Source organism: Bos grunniens, chromosome 17, assembly GCF_055505025.1.
Source record: "Bos grunniens cultivar Pamir isolate PY7600 chromosome 17, Bosgru_T2T1.0, whole genome shotgun sequence".
In the NCBI taxonomy this organism is placed as follows: Eukaryota; Metazoa; Chordata; class Mammalia; order Artiodactyla; family Bovidae; genus Bos; species Bos grunniens.
This window is the reverse complement of record NC_141181.1, coordinates 20,357,461-20,378,202: the sequence shown is the minus strand read 5'-3', so window position 1 is coordinate 20,378,202 and position 20,742 is coordinate 20,357,461.

The following is a 20,742-nucleotide window of genomic DNA, read 5'->3' as shown; positions in this document are numbered from 1 at the left end:
TTCTCATCATTATGCTAGATGTAAGGAAAGTGTGTTAAAAGATAAATAAAGGGAGTGTAAGACATTGATCCAAACTGAAAAAGTATGCAAATTGGCTTGAAGAAGTAAAAACAATACACATGAAATAATTAGCAAAGTTCGTGGTGTATTCTTAAGAGATGATTCATGTTGAAGAGCCAAAATTGCTACAGAATGTTAAGGATGGTAAAATGGTAAATAAGTGTCAGAGTGATGAGAAGTAATTTCAATGGACAGACTTTGGAAGGGAGTAAAATTTAGATAAGGAAAAGGGGAGGAAACTGTTTTCCACTTAATGAATAAACATGTATAGCATAGCATGAGTGCATAGCATTCACCAAACATGGAGGACATTGGGGAATAAGTACAAATTTTGGCTGAGCATGTGAAATGAGCCACTTGGTCAATGCAAGTGGATGGATCTGTCAGAGAACAAAGCTAGGTACATATTGATAACCCATAGATGTACATGGAGAGCCTTGAAAATCAGGCAGAATTTGAGCTTGATGTGATAAGAGACTAGGAGTCAGTAGTAATTTTATTGTAGAGGAAAACATGGTGAAAGAGTAAACCTAATATAGAATGCAGAATGAAGAGGAGAGAAAAAGTGATTGAAAAGGCCAAAGCATTCTTAATGAAGATAGGATATATTGTAAATTAATATCATTCAAAAGTAAAGCTGGTTTTCAGTAGTCAACCATGCAAACTAACCTTGCAAATTAACTAAATTTAGTATCAGAGACCATTAAGTGGTCATTTGAGTACTGGATGGTGGCGGTGTTACCAACGTTCAGAGAGTGGTGATAGAAAGGATAATTCAAAGGAACATTAATACAGGAGAAAATGAGCAATATAGGCCTACACCCTTATTCAGACTCCAATTAATTTTAATGCTACCTTTAGGCAGGCCTTTCTCTCTCTCTCTCTCTCTCTGTTTAGTTTTTATTTTGCTTTGTTTTGCTGAAAATTATCAGTAGAAGAGTAGTTGCAATTCTCTCCAACTGCCCAATAAGTTCTTTCTGGTGTAGGGGGAAGTTATGCTGTTCTGTGAGATTATATGTATGATATATTATATGATGTATTTTCTCATAGAACAGTGAAATTTCCCCCACACCAGACATAATTTATTGGGGCTTCCCTGGTGGCTCAGGTGGTAAAGAATCTGCCTGCAATGCAGGAAACCTGGGTTCAATTCCTGGGGTCGATAAGTTACCCTGAAGAAGGAAATGGCCACCCAGTCCAGTATTCTTGCCTGGAGAATTCCACGGACAAAGGAGCCTAGTGGGCTACAGTCCATGGGGTCATAAAGAGTTGGACACAACTGAGTGACTAACACTAAGCTGTTGTGTGAAAATACATCAAAGCTCTTTTCATGATGATATAATGTGCAATTATTTCAATCAATTTCACTGTCTTTATGGGGTCCCATGTTAAGTAGGTATAATATTACTTTGAAAAGCTAGTTGGTAGAACTTTCGAGTTCACAGCATTTTTTAGTTTCTGTACTTTCATTCCTTTATATATTCCTGTCCAATTAAGGCACTAAGAAATGGTCACTGAGAAGAAATTCTGTATATGCTCCTTCTATTGACATCAAATGGCCACATGAAAGTAAATGTGTATAACTGGTTGTTTTTCTATAGTAACCGCATTTATGACCACTTTGGGAACCAGTTATACTGCAGCATAGGTTCCTAAAACCTTCAGAAGGCTGCAGTGAAAGGAATCTGAGGCAAGTCCATTAATAGCATTGCATAACTTGCTATATAACCTTAATGAGAAAAGAATTATCAATTTCACTCCATTTTCCATAATAGATGAAATGATGTATTAGACATCCAAATTATAAGTTCATGAATATGTATAAAATTTTATTAGTATAAAATAACAGTAATTATTTTATTGATATATGTCTGAGTGAACTCTGGGAGTTGGTGATGGACAGGGAGACCTGGCATGCTGCGATTCATGGGGTCACAAAGAGTCGGACACAACTGAGCAAATGAACTGAACTGAACTGACTGATTATGATTGTTTGGTATAGGATTTATTTCTTCAGATATAGCTGAATATCATGGTAAAATCGGTATCTAAATGTAGTAAGACAAACTGTATTATTAGTATGTGTTAAAATGGTGTAAGAGGAAGAATGAGAGTAAGGGAGTAAAGACACCTTTCTCATCCTCACTGTTTCACCAAATATATATAACTTAGGAAGTTACTTAACTTTCAAGGATCAAGTAATTTTCATCTGTCAGTTGATGTCATTTGGGCTAGGTCAACATGTCAAAATAATGTTACAGCAAATAATATAATTCTACTGGATATACATATTTATTAAGGAACAAAGGTAAATTGCATTAGCTTTGTAAGCAGCTTAAAGAAAATTAAGGAGGTTTCTTTACCGCAGAAATTCCCAGGGATTTTGATATACTCAGATGTCACATAAACAACTGAGTATTTGTTTGTTGTGAATTTCCAAACAAGATGATTAAAGAGTTGAGTATAAAATCAACATGATTTTCCAAATGTATTCTGTGTTGTAAAATGTTATGCTGACAGTTTAAGTAATACCAGACTAGACCTTACTCTTGCATTTTACACAGTACTGAAAATCTTTTAACACTATCTTTTGTTCGATAACAGTGGCTTTTCTAGTGCTCTGTGTTTCTCAATATGGTCTGTCTAGATCCCAGGTCCCCTGGATTATCTTTTTCTGAGGATTTGTCCTAACAGATCAGACTGAGAATCAAATGGACTAATTAAAGCTTAATGTATTTAAATAAGAAAAATAAAATAATAATAAAAATATCTGGCCCATAACTCAAAACTCAGGATTTTTAAATCAGAGTGTTATGTGGTTTATTATAATAATACCATGTTTTAACTGAAATATAGTTGAATTGCAATATTGTGTTAATTACTGCTGTATAGCAAAATGACATATATGCATATATATACCTGATTTTTCACACTTTTCCACTATGGTTTACTACAGGATATTCAATATAGTTCCCTGTGCTATACAGCAGGACCTTGTTATCTATCTTGTATACACCAGTTTGCCTCTGCTAACCCCAAGCTCCTAATCATCCCTCTTCCATTCCCCTTCCCTTTGGCCACCACCAGTCTATTCTCTCTGTTCGTGATTTTGTTTATGTTTCATCTATAGGTTCATTTATATTCCACATATAAGGGTTTTCATATGGAATAATACCACATTATTACTGCTACTGCTACTGCTAAGTCACTTCAGTCGTGTCCGACTCTGTGTGACCCTATAGATGGCAGCCCACCAGGCTCCCCTGTCCCTGGGATTCTCCAGGCAAGAACATTGAAGTGGGTTGCCATTTCCTTCTCCAATGCATGAAAGTGAAAAGTGAAAGTGAAGTCGCTCAGTCGTGTCCGACTCTTAGCGACCCCATGGACTGAAGCCTTCCAGGCTCCTCCGTCCATGGGATTTTCCAGGCAAGAGTACTGGAGAGGGGTGCCATTGTCTTCTCCGACCACATTATTAATCACGTCTCAAAGCATTTTGAGAATAAAGTGTTCCCTATGCTGCTCTAATTTTAGTAATCTTTTGATTATTATTTCTCTTCTCTATTTGAACAAGTTTGTTTTTTCAAGTAAGTTTATTTTACTTTTAGTAATGCCATATGAATAAGACTGGCTTTATTGTTTAGTGTTGGTGAGCACCTAGGTCTGCAACTTCCAGTGACTCTCTTACAGATACCCTCCTTCCCACCAGAACAGGCTGGATCTCCTGCTGACACAGTCTTACACCACCTTCCATTGGTCATCACAGCACTTAGGGCAATTTGTAGATACATACACACACAAGTGTGTATTGGTGATCATTGGTTAATTTAGATTATTTGATTAACATTTCCCCTGCTCTCATCCAAGATTATAAACTGTATGAGGACAAAGCCTAGTCTTCTTTGCTCTCTATTATTTTTTGCTGTCTAGAATCCTGCCTTACCTATAGTAATTCCTAAACAAATGTTGAATTTCAAAAGCACTTAGTTTATAGCCTTCTACACATAGATATTTGCTCTTATATAACTGATCTTCTTTAGCAAAAAGAGATAAGATGGGTACATTTCCTTAATTTAAAACTTTTGATCCTTATGGAAATAAAATTTTTCCTGTCAGTGGTAATGCTTTAAATAATTATCAACCAATCATGTTTACCTTAGCTGAGAATGAAGTATCTGAGAATAGTATGAAGTGAGAGAGAGACTGCGGATGGTAGATAAGTGGAGAAATGATAAATAATAAATACTTGTCCTTAAAATTACTTTGCTATCAAATAATTGTGTCTGAATCTAGGCTTGGATTCTTAGTATTCTAATAATTCTCTATTTTAAGAGAAAGCTCAAATATAGTCTTTTGTTATTTAAGAAAAGCCGATGTAATCTCTATTTTACAATGACTATATTTTCTAAGAAGAGCTAAGGCACTTCTTAAAGCTATATAGCAAGTAAATAGAGAAAAGGGAAGTAAACCAGAATCTCAGAATACATCTGGACAACTCATGAGGATTCTGCCCATAATCATTATAAAACACACAGCCAAAAGATACATGAGGAAAATGTATCCCCATCTACAGAGAACATATTTTGTAGTTTGTGTTACTTTTAAAAAATGAAACAAAAAACAGATAATTTTTATGTGCAAAACCCTACCTTATAGCAGAATAAATGTTGAACTATTAAATATGTATTACAGATTTGAAATTATAGGCACCACAGTGACCATAACCCAGTTCACGTAAATGTGAAAGAGTTTATGATATTTTATAAATGCAATGAATGCCATTTGCCATAAAATAATGTTGCTTACTAGTGGGTTTTGGGGTTATTTTAATTTGAAAGTTTAAGTTTATACCACCATAGTCTGAATTGGTTTGTTTTTAACAATATATTCATGTTTTTTGTATGATCATAATTATTTGCATTCAACTTTATTTGGTGTAAAGGACAAAACAAGCAAGTGGGGAGGCCATACATTTCTACTAATTTTTTTTTAGTTGAAATTAGTACCTTTGTTGCTCTCTAGTATACTATCAAACCAAAAATCCAAGTTTAATTTTATAATAGTGCATCTATAATGTGCAAGGCATGTGCTAGCTAGTGTAGGGAATGAAAAAAATGAATAAACCACAAATGTTGCTACTTTAGGAACTAATGCCCTCAGTTCAGTTCAGTTCAGTTCAGTCGCTCAGTCGTGTCTGACTCTTTGCGACCCCATGAATTGCAGCACACCAGGCCTCCCTGTCCATCACCAACTCCCAGAGTTCACTCAGACTCACGTCCATTGAGTCAGTGATGCCATCCAGCCATCTCATCCTCTGTCGTCCCCTTCTCCTCCTGCCCCCAATCCCTCCAAGCATCAGAGCCTTTTCCAATGAGTCACCTCTTCGCATCAAGTGGCCAAAGTATTGGAGATTCAGCTTCAGCATCAGTCCTTTGGCCACACCAAAGAACACCCAGGACTGATCTCCTTCAGAATGGACTGGTTGGATCTCCTTGCAGTCCAAGGGACTCTCAAGAGTCCTTTCCAACACCACAGTTCAAAAGCATCAATTCTTCGGCGCTCAGCCGTCTTCACACTCCAACTCTCACATCCATACATGACTACTGGACAAACCATAGCCTTGACTAGACGGACCTTTGTTGGCAAAATAAAGTCTCTGCTTTTGAATATGCTATCTAGGTTGGTCATAACTTTCCTTCCAAGGAGTAAGCGTCTTTTAATTTCATGGCTGCAGTCACCATCTGTAGTGATTTTGGAGCCCAGAAAAATAAAGTCTGACACTGTTTCCACTGTTTCCCCATCTATTTCCCATGAAGTGATGGGACCGGATGCCATGATCTTCGTTTTCTGAATGTTGAGCTTTAAGCCAACTTTTTCATTCTCCACTTTCACTTTCATCATGAGGCCTTTTAGTTCCTCTTCTCTTTCTCCCATAAGGGTGGTGTTATCAGCATATCTGAGGTTATTGATATTTCTTCCAGCAATCTTGATTCCAACTTGTGCTTCTTCCAGCCCAGTGTTTCTCATGATGTACTCTGCATATAAGTTAAATAAGCAGGGTGACAATATACAGCCTTGACGTACTCCTTTTCCATGTCCAGTTCTAATCTAATGTCCTAGGAATTAATAATCAAGTAGCTAAATATGATGGTTAGTAGTAGTAGTCATTCAGTCATGTCTGACTCTTTGTGACCCTGTGGATTGTAGCCCTCTAGGTTGCTCTGTCCATGGGATTCTCCAGGCAAGAATACTAGAGTGGGTAGCCATTCCCTTCTTCATGGGATATTCCTGACCCAGGGATTGAACCTGGGTCTCCTGCATTGCAGGCAGATTCCTCACCATCTGAGCCTCCAGGGAAGCCCAATATGATGTTACATGCATGAAAAACGGGAGTTTTGGAGAAGAGAACCAAGAGAAATACAAAAGAAGGAGGTACCATATATACTTGATTGCTCAGGAGAGACTAGACTTGAGAGTGAGTTGATCTGGGTTTATGGAAATGAGTAAAATGTCAACATGAACCTTATCTATAGATAGATTGTATTTTAGCATATCACATTTACATTCATAATTAGGACATTATTTCAAAATGATTTTTCTATTCAATCAATCAAAGTCTTTTGGTTCTAAATTCATTCTAAATTCAGGTAGGATTCTCACCATCATGATGTTAGTAAAAATTTTAAAGGAGCAACTTCTTAACATTTGTAATTTGGGTTGGAATCATGAAGAACTGTGAATAACTTTATACTCCGAATGTATATTCTTTGCCACCAGTATACATACATACAGTCACAAAAACACACACAGTACTAGGCTACACTCTCTCTTACAGATAGAGACAGGCTGTTGTCAGTTCGTCTCTCCACTTTCCATCTATGAGGCTCCCTTGTATGGCAAAGTGCTAACTGTAGCGATATAAAGGGTAAAAGAGATAGGAACCTTCAAGAGAAATAATTCTAACTGCTCTTTTATTTAAGTACAAGCAGTTTCCAGTGACACCACAGTACATCCACTCCAGTGGAATTGAGAGGGAAGATCTCTTAGTTGAGATAGAAAAAATGCTTAAATATTAACCAGATAACACGTGTAAGGAGTGTTTAAATCTGGAAACCGTTTTCAAAAGTAATAAAATACTTAAGTTTGAGACACTGGCTTTAGTTATATATGTAAGTGTATACATTACCAGCTGAAAGAGACATGATATGAAACTAGAAAGAGAAAATTTACACATGAATCATTAAAGATCTTATCATTTATTTTAAGGATTCCAAATATTGGATAGAAAACTTCTAACTGCTAAAACAGAGCTACTTATTATATAAAATAAAATTGAAAAAAATATAAGGAGTTATTTATAAATCCATAATACTTGGGAGATCTTAATATCCTTTCAGAAATTGATATATCAAGCAGAGTATAATATGAATACAGAAGTTTTGAACATAGCATGAAATTGATCTATTGGTCATATGTATACCACTGTATCTTCTCAAATTGTTTTCAGGCATATATGGAAATTGAAACATGATAAAATTCAAAAATAAAACACTGACACTGAACAAATAGGACTTTGAAGAATAGATAGGAAGTTTTAAAAAATGAGATCAAAGTGGGGTACATAGACAGTTCAACTGTTAATGTATTGTTTTAGTTCTTTACTCTTTTACAAAAAAGATACAAAATGTTGAGGGTTGACAAAGCTTGGCAGTAAATGCATGGGCTTTACTTTTTTTTAGTTTCCTATAAGCATGAAATATTTAATAATTAGAAAAAGGTTAGATATAAAAGGTAAACTTGTAAAAAGACAAGGATGAAGGAACCAGGGAGGAAGGTAGACTTCTAGAGCATAGTTATTGAAACTAAGGGAAGGAAAGAACTATTCCAAAGAGGAATTGATCAGTAATATACTTCACAGGTGGCCCTAATGGTAAAGAACTCACCTGCTAATTTAGGAGATGTAAGAGATGCAGTAAGATACTCAGGAGACACAAGAGATGCAGGTTCAGTTCCTGTTTGGGAAGATCCCCTATAGGAGAGTATGGCAACCCACTTCAGTATTTTTTCCTGGACAATCCTATGGACAGAAGGGCCTGGAGGGCTACAGTCTGTAAGATCATGAAGAGTTAGACATGATTGAAGTCACTTAGCACACATGTACGTAATTATATAAAATGCTTGTGAGGTACCAAATAAGATAATTATACACGTACACACAAGCATAGACACAAATACTGTAGATGAAGATGGTCTTGTTGAGAGATGTTTAAAATATCAATGAGGAGAAGGCCATTTTTCAATGCATTGCATTGCAGAATGAATGGGCAGTGAAGAAATGAAGAAAGAACATGTGTACAGCTCAATAAATAAATCTGACAATAAAGGAAAGAGATTGGAGTTTAGGAAGGTTGATTTTCAGTTTTTCTTTTTTCTTAATGACTGGAAATCTTTGAAGTTATTTCAGTGCTGATAAAATGAAACCAACAAAAGAAGAGGTCTACTAACATTGTCAGATGAGATAAAAGATAGTGAAGTCATTAAGAAGGATAAGTTTAATGAGATCTAGAGTATCATTACAGGGATTAACCTGGGGCTAGAGAAATGCTTCTTTGATTCTACCTGAAAGATAGAGGAAACATGCTTCCATGTGCAAGTTGGGTGGCAGAAAATTAGTGAAGATCTCTGGATTAAATATCCTTTGTGATTTGAGAGGCAACTTCTAAAAGTAACAATGGCAGAGTGATGACTATTTTAAATAAGCTTTGGCAAATAAGAGAGACTGAAAAATAATCTGCTGGCAGCTCTGAGGATTCAGTTAAATGTAAATATTATGAATTGAGAGTCACAGACTGTACTGTTAGAGCTTTTCTCCAGCAGTTCAGGAACCTGGATGTTGCCATAGGAAAGTGAATGTTTAGAAGAATCTTTAGTGTAAGCATTTGTGAGGCATGTACAGCAAGAACAGAAGGTAAATGGCAAGGTACAGAAGGACAAGAAATTTAATTGTAATGATACAGAATAGGTTGAAATAATGAATCATGTCTTCCCCTGAAGTCTTTTCTCACCCACATCTAACATACTGTGCCTTTATCAATTTTGTGAAATTAATGAACTATATACAGATGGTCCCTAATTGTCAATAAATAGAAAATGTTTTCATTTATAATATATGTCAAGCAGAATATTTCTTTTGCACTTTTCTGAACAATTGTACATCTTTAAATATTTATTTAAAAAGCTGCATCATTACCATAATTTTTGTTGAAAGCTAATAGCACATTTCTAATTTTATTCAAAAAGGTTTTTATTTTAAAGGTATCAAGTCACTAAGAAACTGTCAAGGTAGATAATTTGTGCTGGTTTTGATTTTATAAAGTGTCACTGTTTCCTCTATTGGTATTTTTCGGTCTTGTTGTAGTTCAGTTGCTGAGTCGTGTCCGACTCTTTGTGACCCCATGGACTGCAGCATGCCCGTTTTCCCTGTTCTTAATCATCTTCTGGAGCTTGCTCAAACTCATGTCCATTGAGTCAGTGATGCTATCCAACTATCTTGTCCCTGTTGTCCCCTTCTTCTGCCCTCAATCTTTCCCAGCACCAGGGTCTTTTCCAGTGAGTCAGATCTTTGCGTCGGGTGGCCAAAGTATTGGAGCTTCAACTTCAGCATCAGTCCTTCCAGTGAATATTCAGGATTGATTTCCTTTAGGATGGACTGGTTTGATCTCCTTGTAGTCCAAGGGACTCTTAAGAGGTTTTTCCAAAACCTCAGTTCAAAAATATCAGTTCTTTGGTGTTCAACCTTCTTTATAGTCCAACTCACATCTATACATGACTACTGGATAAGCCTTAGCTTTGACTATATGCGGATCTTTGTTGGCAAAGTAATGTTCTGCTTTTTAATATGCTGTCTAGGTTTGTCATAGCTTTTCTTCCAGTATAACTGTTTCCTCTATTGGTATTTTTTGGTTTAAAGCCGACTTTACGTGTATGATTATACTCTTATTCTTTTGGTTGGTCTTTGTATGGCAAAACTATTATTATATTTTACTTTCACATTCTACTTTCTTATACTTATGCCTCCTGTAGTTGTATTTCTTTTTGGATGTTAGTGTTTTTTCCTGATCCAGTCTTGTGTCTTCTATTTGCAGCATTTTGCACAGTTACATTAACATAATAAATATGTGTGTCAGTTGCTTAGTCGTGTCTGACTTTTTGCAACCTCTTGGAATGTAGTCTGTGAGGCCCCTCTGTCCATGGGATTCTCCAGGCAAGAATACTGGAGTAGGTTGCCATTTCCTTCTCTAGGGGATCTTCCTGACCCAAAGATTGAACCTGGTTCTCCTGCATTGCAGGAAGATTCTTTACCATCTGAGCTATAGTTAGGTTTAAATCAATGATCTACAATTTCCATCTACAATTAGTTATTTTTTCTTCTTTCTTAACCTCTTTTGTGTTAACATTTCTTATTTTTTATTTCTACCCCTTTATTAGCTTATTAGTTATAATTCGTCTTGTATTATTTTCAAAAGTTATTATTATTTTAGTCTGAGTTGATGTTTATGGTATTATAAACTTATAATAGACAATCTTTAGTTACATTTTTACTATATTCTGGGTAATGCAAGGTTATTCCAACTCCATTTGTTTCCTACCCTGTTTCATGCTCTTTTTCATCATTTACAAATGTCTGTTGTTGTTCAGCCACTCAGTCGTATTCCATTCTTTGCGACCCCATGGACTGCAGCATGCCAGGCTCACCTGTCCTTCACTATCTCACTGTGTTTGCTTAAACTCATGTCTGTTGAACCAGTGATGCCATCCAATCATCTCATCCTCTGCCACCCACTTCTCCTCCTGCCCTCAATCTTTCCCAGCATCAGCATCTTTTCCAATGTGTTGACTCTTGGCATCAGGTAGTCGAAGTACTGGAGCTTCAGCAGCAGTCGTTCCAATGAATGCTGCTGCTGCTGCTGCTAAGTCGCTTCAGTCCTGTCCGACTCTGTGTGACCCCATAGATGGCAGCCCAACAGGCTCCCCCGTCCCTGGGATTCTCCAGGCAAGAATACTGGAGTGGGTTGTCATTTCCTTCTCCAATGAATATTGAAGCTTGATTTTCTTTGGATTGACTGGTTTGATCTCCTTGCTGTCCCAGCAACCCTCAGGAGTTTTCTTTAGCACCAGAATTTAAAAGCATTAGTTCTACAGTGCTCCTGCAGTGCTTGGCCTTCTTTATGGTCCAACTCTCACATCCATACATGACTACCAGAAAAACCGTAGCTTTGACTATATGGACCTTTGTCAGTGATGCCTCTGCTTTTTAATATGCTGTTTAGGTTTGCCATACCTTTTCTTCCAAGGAGCAAGCATATTTTAATTTTGTGGCTGCAGTCACCATCCCAGGTGATTTTGGAACCCAAGAAAAGTCTGCCACTGTTTCTATTGTTTCCCATCTGTTTGCCATGAAGTGATGTGACTGGATGTCATGATCTTCATTTTTGCATGCTGATTTTTAAGCCAGCTTTTTCCTTCTCTTCTTTTACCCTCATCAGAAGGCTCTTTAGTTCCTCTTTGCTTTCTGCTTTTAAGGTGGTATCTTCTAAATATCTGAGTTTGTATATATTTCTCCTGCAGTCTTGATTCCAGATTGTGATTCATCCAGCCTGGCATTTTGCATCATGTACTCTGCATAGAAGTTAAATAAGCAGGGTGACAATATACAGCCTACTCCTTTTCCAATTTTGAAACAGTCCATTGTTCCATGTCTAGCTCTAACTGCTGCTTCTTGACTTGCATACATGATTCTCAGGAGGTAGGTAAGGTGGTCTGATATTCCTTTCTCTTTAAGAATTTTCCACAGTTTGTTGTGATCCACACAGTCAAAGGCTTTAGCATAGTCAATGAAACAGAAGTAGATGTTTTTCTGGAATTCTCTTGTTTTTTGAAAGCAATTCCCTTACTTTCTGGAATTCCAATGTATGTTGGTAATTTGATCTCGGGATCCTCTTTACCTTTTCTAAATCTAGCTTGTACATCTGGGAGTTCTTCATTGTTGTATTATTTAAGCCTAGCTTGATGGATTTTGAGCATTACCTTGCTGGCATGTAATATGAGTGCAGTTGTATGATAGTTTGAACATTCTTTGGCATTGCCTTTCTTTGGGATTAGAATGAAAACCTTTCCCAGTCCTGTGGCTACTATGGGTTTTTCTAAATGTGCTGACATACTGAGTGCAGCACTTTAACAGCAACATCTGGGATTTGAAATAGGTCAGCTGAAGTTCCATCACCTCCACTAGCTTTGTTCATAGTAATTCTTCCTAAAGCCCACTTGACTTTATACTCCAGGGTGTCTGACTCTGTGAGTGACCACACCATCGTGGTTATCTGGATCATTAAGGTCTTTTTTTGTATAGTTCTTCTGTGTGTTCTTGCCACTTCTTTATCTCTTTTGCTTCTGTTGCTGCTAAGTCGCTTCAGTCGTGTCTGACTCTGTGCGACCCCATAGACAGAAACCCACCAGGCTCCCCCGTCCCTGGGATTCTCCAGGCAAGAACACTGGAGTGGGTTGCCATTTCCTCCTCCAATGCATGAAAGTGAAAAGTGAAAGGGAAGTCGCTCAGTCATGTCTGACTCCTAGCGACCCCATGGACTACAGCCCACCAGCCTCCTGCGTCCATGGGATTTTCCAGGCAAGAGTACTGGAGTGGGGTGCCTTCTCCTTGCTTCTTTAGGTCTATACAATTTCTGTTCTTTATTGTTCCCAATTTTGCATAAAGTGTTCCCTTGGTATCTCTAATTTTCTTGAAGAGATCTCTAGTTTTTTCCATTGTATTGTTTTCCCTCAATTTCTTTGCATTGTTCACTTAAGATGGCTTTCTTAACTCTCCTTGATATTCTCTGCAACTCTGCAGTTAACTGGGTATCTCTTTCCCTTTCTCCTTTGCCTTTGCCTTCTCTTCCTTTCTTAGCCATTTGTAAGGCCTCCTTAGACAACCATCTTGCCTTCTTACATTTCTTTTTCTTTGGTTTGAAAGCCCTTGCTTATATCATATCTTTAAGAAATTAGCCATCAGTTCTCCTGTTGCCCTTGGAAGATAACGTGTCTTTCTGCTAATAAGTTTGTCTTTTCATCTTAGGTTTCAGTATTTTCACAGTGCTGTGCTTAGATGAAGGTAAATCTCAAACATTATCTCTTTAAATATCACTTTTTCCCACTGCTTTTTTTCCTGAAAGTGAAAATGTTAGTTGCTCAGTTGTGTCTGACTCTCTGTGACACCCATGGAGTGTCCATGATCTGCCAGACTCCTCTGCCCATGGAATCCTCCAGGCAAGGATACCGGAGTGGGTAGCCATTCTCTTCTCGAGGGCATCTTTCCAACCCAGGCATCGAGCCCTGGTCTCCTACATTGCAGCCAGATTCTTTACTGTCTGAGCCACTCAGGTAGCCAGTTACAGCAGACCTTTTCACTTTTCACTAAAGTCATATATCTTTAATGTACTTTCCTATATTTTTCATCCTTTTTTTTTCATGATCCTTCATTTTGGAGTTTCTTCAGAATTATCTTCCAGTTTATTATACTTCTCTTCTGCTGTATGTTACAGGGAATTCTTAATTATATTTCTTATTATTTTTTTTTTTTGCTTTGACTCACATTTAATTATTTTCAGGGAGCACACAAGTGACATTCCCTTTTTTCATCTTCTATGAGCTTTTATATCATATTTTAAAAGTTTCTACCCAGCACTCAGTATTTTTACAGTTTGAAATAATTATGTTATTTGGCCTTTTTTTCCTGTTTTATGACATACACTAAATTTTTAATTTGAATGATGAATGTACATGAAAATGGCTACAGCCTATAAATGTTATTGTCTCTTTTGTGAGGCCTTAATTTTCATCTAGCTTGCCAACCAGGTCTGAGCAGCAGATAAAGGACTTCAATTTAGCTAAGCAATCATATTATACATCTAAAACCCTGTTTAAACATATGATATCCATATGTATTTCTTGAACATAATTTTAATAAATAATGAAAAGCATTTTCAAGTCCATGTAAGTAATTTAGAAAAATTCACAAAGCTTTTCAGTTGGAACATTCGTAACACTGAAACTTGGAAAGAAAAAATAAAAGTAGTGGAAATAGGATGATTATTTTGTAAGACTGGATATTTCTGTTGGTGCCTGGACTTCTGTTAATATATATTAGATATATTCAGCAATGTATTTGTCAGTTTAAAGAAAGATAATCCTTTTTTTGAATTAGGCTAATCCAATAATACATGGAACAACAGACTGGTTCCAAATAGGGAAAGGAGTACTTCAAGGCTGTATATTGTCACCCTGCTTATTTAACTTCTATGCAGAGTACATCATGAGAAACACTGGGCTGGATAAAGCACAAGCTGGGATCAAGATTGCTGGGAGAAATATCAATAACCTCAGATAAGCAGATGACACCAGCCTTATGGCAGAAAGCGAAGAGGAACTAAAGAGCCTCTTGATGAAAGTGAAAGAAGAGAGTGAAAAAGTTGGGTTAAAACTCAACATTCAGGAAACTAAGATCATGGGTCCCATCCCTTCATGGTAAATAGGTGGGGAAACAGTGGAAACAGTGACAGACTTTATTTTTGGGGGCTCCAAAATCACTGAAGATGGTGACTGCAGACATGAAATTAAAAGATACTTGCTCCTTGTAAGGAAAGTTATGACCAACCTAGACAGCATATTCAAAAGCAGAGACATTACTTTGCCAACAAAGGTCTGTCTTGTCAAAGCTATTGTTTTTCTAGTAGTCATGTATGGATGTGAGAGTTGGACTATAAAGAAAGCTGAGCACTGAAGAATTGATGCTTTTGAACTGTGGTGTTAGAGAAGACTCTTGAGAGTCCCTTGGACTGCAAGGAGACCCAACCAGTCCTTCCTAAAGGAGATCAGTCCTGAATATTCATTGGAAGGTGATGCTGAAACTGAAACTTCAATACTTTGGCTACCTGATGTGAAGAACTGACTCATTTGAAATGAACCTGATTCTGGGAAAGATTGAAGGCAGGAAGAGAAGGGGATGACAGATGATGAGATGGTTGGATGGTTCACTGACTTGATGGACATGAGTTTGAGTAGGTCCCAGGCCTGGGATGCTGCAGTCAATGGGGTCACAATGAGTCGGACAGAACTGAGCAACTGAATTGAATAATATGTGAAATTGTATTGTAATCCATAACACACACACATACACACACACCCCACGCCACCCACCCAATTGTGAAACCAGTTGAGCCAGAACACTAGATATAAACTGCAAGTTCAAAAATATAATTTGGGAGAATGGCATTGAAACATGTGTAATATCATGTAAGAGACGAGTTGCCAGTCCAGGTTCGATGCACGATGCTGGATGCTTGGGGCTGGTGCACTGGCACGGCCCAGAGGGAGGGTATGGGGAGGGAGGAGGGAGGAGGGTTCAGGATGGGGAGCACGGGTATACCTGTGGCAGATTCATTTCGATGTTGGGCAAAACTAATACAATATTGTAAAGTTTAAAAATAAAATAAAATTAAAAATATATAATAGGGATTTTTTTTAATCCTATGTCAAAACAAATACATCTAGGCAAAAGTTTCACTGCTTCATTATACAAAGATGCAGAATCTTTTTATTTTTATTAATTAATTTTAATTGAAGGATAATTACTTTACAATATTGTGATGGTTTCTACCATACATCAGCATGAACCAGCCACATGTTCACATGTGTCCCCCCACTCTGAAACCCCCTCTCACCTACCTCCCCACCCTATCCTTCTGGGTTGTGCCCTGCTTCATGCATTGAAGTTGCACAGGTCATCTATTTTACATAAGGTAATATACATGTTTCAGTACTATTCTCTTAAATCATCCCACCCTCGCCTTCTCCCACAGAGTCCAAAAGTCTGTCCTTTACATCTGTGTCTCTTTTGCTGCCTTGCATATAAGATCATCACGATCATCTTTCTGAATTCCATATATATGTATTAATATACAGTACTGGTGTTTCTCTTTCTGACTTACTTCATTCTGTATAATAAGTTTCAGTTTCATCCACCTCATTAGAACTAAGTCAATTGTGTTCCTTTTTATAGCTGAGTAATATTCCATTGTGTATATGTACCACAACTTATCTGTTCATCTGCTGATGGACATCTAGGTTGCTTCAATGTCCTAGCTATTGTAAACAGTGCTGCAATGAACATTGGGGTATACGTTTCTCTTTCAATTCTGCTTTATTTGATGTGTATGCCAGTGGGGATGCTGGGTTATATGGCTATTCTATTCCAAGTTTTTAAGGAATCTTCACACTGTTCTCCATAGTGGATGTATCTGTTTGCATTCCCACCAACAGTGTAAGAGGGTTCCCTTTTCTCCACACCCATTCCAGCACTTATTGTTTGTAGATTTTTTGATAGCAGCCATTCTCACTGGTATGAGATGATACCTCATTGTGGTTTTGATTTGCATTTCACTAATAATGAGTAATGTTGAGCATCTTTGAAGAATCTTAATGCAGTGTTCCATGAGAACATCCTTTCTTTTAAAACTCAAATGCTCTGTAGCTCTCTCTCTTTTGAGAATGAGAGCCAGAGCTGCCAAGAGTAAGCTACCTAACACAGCCACCTTTTTTTTTTTGGGTACAATTGATTGACATCACTAAATATATTAATCCAGGATGATGATTCCACCTTAAAAATAATCTCCATAGAGAAAAGTTTGGAAACAAGATAGTTATATCCACACCTCAAGTGACTCTTTAAGTTTTTAAAACTATTTAGTGATTTTTTTTTCAGTTGTTTCCTCTGAGTTTTAAAAAATTCTCTGTTTTCAAAATGTAAAGGTGGTAGATATAAGAAGTGGAATAAGATACTTAAAATGAGTAATTTGAAACCAGAGTAAATTTTAGCAAACATCTGACTGGAAAGGTCTTGACAGATAGAAAGTTCACTGTATTTGACATTCAAACAAGCAGTCAATATTTAAAGAGAAGTTCTACTTGTTTTTGAAATATTGATTTGAGGAGAAAATAAGTTGTTAGGAGGAACTCTAGCTACTTGAAGTTTAAATCTATGTACATTTCAAAGCTATCTCAAGGAACAGTTGCCCCTGTAAAGATAAAAAGCATAAATACATTAGAAATGAGAAATAATTATCTTGAATTTCAAGCCCAGTATAAGTGTGGAAATGCTCCATTGACATGGAAAAGTCTCAGAAGGTAACTAATGCCAATGTGCTTAATGATTTAGAAAAACCTTGGTATGAGAACAAAAACAAATTTTCCTTGTTAATAAAATAAACATTACCATTTGTATGTTTTCAATATGGTTTAATATAGATAGATAGCATGCATATATATATTTTCTCAACATAAAATGTTTCCTTGACAAGAATTCATAAACAAGAGGAAAAACTGTCTACATTGTGATTTAATCCTAAATTCAAATTTTATATTATTTTCAAGGTAGAGCTAAAAGAATCATTTGTTGTTTGTTGTTTAGTTGCTAAGTTGTGTCTGACTCATTGCGAACCCATGGACTGTAGCACGCCAGGCTTCCCTGTCCTTCACTCTCTCCCTGAGTTTGCTCAAACTCATGTCCATCAAGTCGGTGATGCCATCCAACTGCCTCATTCTTACCTCTTGCCCTCAGTCTTTCTTGTTATCCAGTGAGTTGGCTCTTCACATCAGGTGACCAAAGTATTGGAACTTCAGCTTCAGCATCAGTCCTTCCAATGAGCATTCAGTGTTGATTTCCTTTAGGGTTGACTGATTTGATCTCCTTGCAGTCCAAGGTTCTCTGGAGAGTCTTCTCCAGCATCACAAAAGAGAATCAATAAGAAGGAATATTTTTTCTTCAACTACTTGAGCTAAGTTTTCAGCTTCTAGAATATTCCAAATGATTTAAGTAATGACAACCTAATTTCTCAGAACTTTGTGCACTTTAAAAATGGCATATTTTTTTCAGACTATGGCTGTTACACCTGCATGCAATCAGAAATTTTTGTTTCCTTTTTAGAAATTCTCTCTTCCTTTCTTAAAATATGCAAGTTCACCAGGTGTTTGTAATGCTAGTTTGGTAGCAGAGTTATGAAAACTTAATAGTGCTTTTTCTCCCTGTCACTTTGAAGTAACTTTTTCATCTGTGCTGTAACAGACTTGTGGGTAGTATGTTTGTTATGTTCACAGTAAACTAAAATATCTTCCATTTACTTCAAACACTTCTCTTTTCTTTAGGGGAAAAAAGTATCACTCAGCCTCATGGTTTTATCTTTCTTTAAAAAGTATCTGTTTGCTGTAGGTTTTGTTTTTTCCCTATCATTGACTCTTCCTAATTTTTCTTTCTGAAGTTCAGTAGGAACTTTTTAAAAGTATTTTAAGAAGCAAAAGATAAACAGGTTGAGAAATTTCTCAAGTCCATAATCGAGAATTGGAAGGAACTTTTTAAAGTGGTCCTACAAAGGAAAGTAGAATCATCTATAAAGAATAGACTTTAAAAAAACCCACAATTTTCCCTGTGTCTTTTAATCAACCAGTTAAAACTTTCATTAAAAATTATAAATGGTATGAATAATAAAGAACATGATTTCATATTTGATCCAGTAATAGGAAACAGAGAGATGACACAAAAGGTGATTCAGTGATATCTGAGAGCAATCCAGTTGAATTGTACAAAAAAAACTGTGACCACATTAAAATTAACATATAATTCAATAAAAGCATGATACCAGTTATTACATGCTAGATTGTAATTAATAGGTAGCTTTGAATATTTTATATTTTTCTTCTATAAATCTATGTTTAAATATGCATCATTTATGTAAAAATATTAGCAAAGGAGTAGGAGATATTTTATTAACTTTTATTGGAGTTGAGTTGCTTTACTATGCTGTATTAGTTTCTGCTGTACAGCAAAGTGAATCAGCTATACGTATGTATATATTCCCTCTTTTTTGGATTTCCTTCTCATTTAGGTCACCACAGAGCACTGAGTAAGGCTCCCTGTGCTATACAGTAGGTTCTCATTAGTTATCTGTTCCATACATAGTACTGTATATATGTCAGTCCCAATCTTAGGGAGTAGGAGATTTGGGGAAGATAGCAGTGGTAGTTTACAGAAGAGAACCACAAAGAATGATAGGATAGTGTAGTGATGTTGGAAGATGAAAAATCTTTGTGAGGCATTATTGTTTTGAGAAACAAGGAGCCATAATGTTTATTTGAGGTTTTACCAATTGTCTGCTGTGGTATGATATGCCCTGGGTGTTTTATCCAAGTAAAAGTCTGGATCCTGACTCTTAAGCTTCTAATACATTTTGAATACAAGTTAAATCAGCTTTAGAAAGGGCCAATGATGCAGATATATCTCTCAAACACAATGTTGAATGAGAGAAAGTAGATACAAAGGGATGACTTATATTAATGATTTAATTAATAGAAAGCATAGGTAGCTCAACTGGTAAAGAATCCCCCTGCAATGCCGGAGACCCTGGTTCAATATCTGGGTTGGGAAGTTCCCCTGGAGAAGGGATAGGCTACCCACTTCAGTATTCTTAGGCTTCCCTAGTGGCTCAAACAGTAAAGAATCTGCCTGCAGTGTGGGAAGCTTGGGTTTGATTCCTGGGTTGGGAAGATCCCCTGGAGGAGAGCATGGCAAACCACTTTGGTATTCTTACATGGAGAATCCCGATGAACAGAGAAGCCTGGTGGGCTACAGTCCATGGGGTTGCAAAGAGTTGGACATGACTGAGTGATTAAGCACAACACAGCACTTAAAACAAGCAAAGCCAGTCTGTCCTTTACAAAGTTACAGCAGTGGTTGAACTTGAAGGAGGTTGTTACAGAAAAAGGTAAAAAGAGCAGTGTTGAAAATATGCTGTGTCTTGATCTGGATATTGGGGTCACAGTTATGTACATTGTGGGATAATTCATCAAGATATGTGCTTATTAAATGATATGAGTTTTTGTTCTGTAATTATAATTAAAAATTCTAAATAAATTTATTGATAAAATGACAAACATATAAGCTTGAAAAGAAATCTGGAATTTTTTAAAGGCATATTTTGAGCAAATTCTTAGAAGTGGTTAATGGTAAATGATTAAAGGCTCAATGATATTCTCAGTTGTGAAAATGGGGAATTTTTTTCTTTTTAAAGATAATTTTATTTACAATGTTGTGTTAATTTTAGGTGTACAACATAGTGATTCAGTTATACATATACATATATTAATTATTTTTCAGATTCTTTTCCCATATAGATTATTACAGAATATTGAATGAAGTTCCCTGTGCTATATAGTAGGTCTTTTTTTTATTATCTATGTTATGTATAGTAGTGTATGTATGTTAATTCCAAGCTTCTAATTTGTTCCTCTCTTCATGTTTCTCCTTTGGCAACAGTAAGTTTGTTTTAGAAATCTGTCAGTCTCTTTCTGTTTTGTAAATAAGTTCACTTGTATCATCTTTTACAATTATTCCACGTATAAATGATACCATATGATATTTAATTTTGTCTTTCTGATTTACTTCACTATGACGGTTTCTATGTCTGTTCATATATTGCATATGGTAATATAGCATTCCTTTTAATGAATAAGTAATATTCCATTGTATATGTGTACCACATCTTCTTTACCTGTTCGTCTGTCAAAGAACATTTAGGTTGC